This window comes from Trypanosoma grayi (assembly GCF_000691245.1).
Source record: "Trypanosoma grayi strain ANR4 Tgr_682_V1, whole genome shotgun sequence".
NCBI lineage: Eukaryota > Euglenozoa > Kinetoplastea > Trypanosomatida > Trypanosomatidae > Trypanosoma > Trypanosoma grayi.
This window is the reverse complement of record NW_008826301.1, coordinates 7,499-8,120: the sequence shown is the minus strand read 5'-3', so window position 1 is coordinate 8,120 and position 622 is coordinate 7,499.

Here is a 622-nt window from a genome sequence, read left to right as displayed (position 1 = left end):
GAGAGAGAGAGAGAGAGAAACACCAACAGTTACACGCACACGCAGTGAGACGACATCACATGAATGCAGTCACAGACGAAGACTCACAGACCCACATCCACACAGCCAGACACATTCGCCCACAGTCACACATACAGGAACGTCCTTTGAATGGAAGTCAGAGCAGCAACGCACCGCACCCTTCCCCCCGTCTTCTCTGCTGCTGGCGCGCATGCAGCACCCGCACCGACGAGAGGCTCACGCGCGTTTCTCCTCGCCGCCAGCCGCCACGCTGATGCTGCCCATGGTGAACCGCAACGCCTTAGCATAGTAATTTATTTTCTCTTGCATGGCTGTAGGGGGGTGGAGAAGGGAGCAAGTGGACTTGAGGAGTGAGACACACACAGACGTGCCGGACACAGCCAGCGGTCACAAGAACAACCCACACCCCCACCCGTCAGCGCCGCGCTGACGGCGCGAGAAATGCCGAGAGGGGGCGGGGGGTGAAGATGATGTCGGGCGCGTGTGTTTGTGGTCCGTTATTTATTTCTGTTCTTTCATTCCTTATCTCGAGCGTTTCTGTATGAGTAAGGAAACAAAACAAAACAAACAAAACAAAGACAAAAACAACAACAAAAAAAAA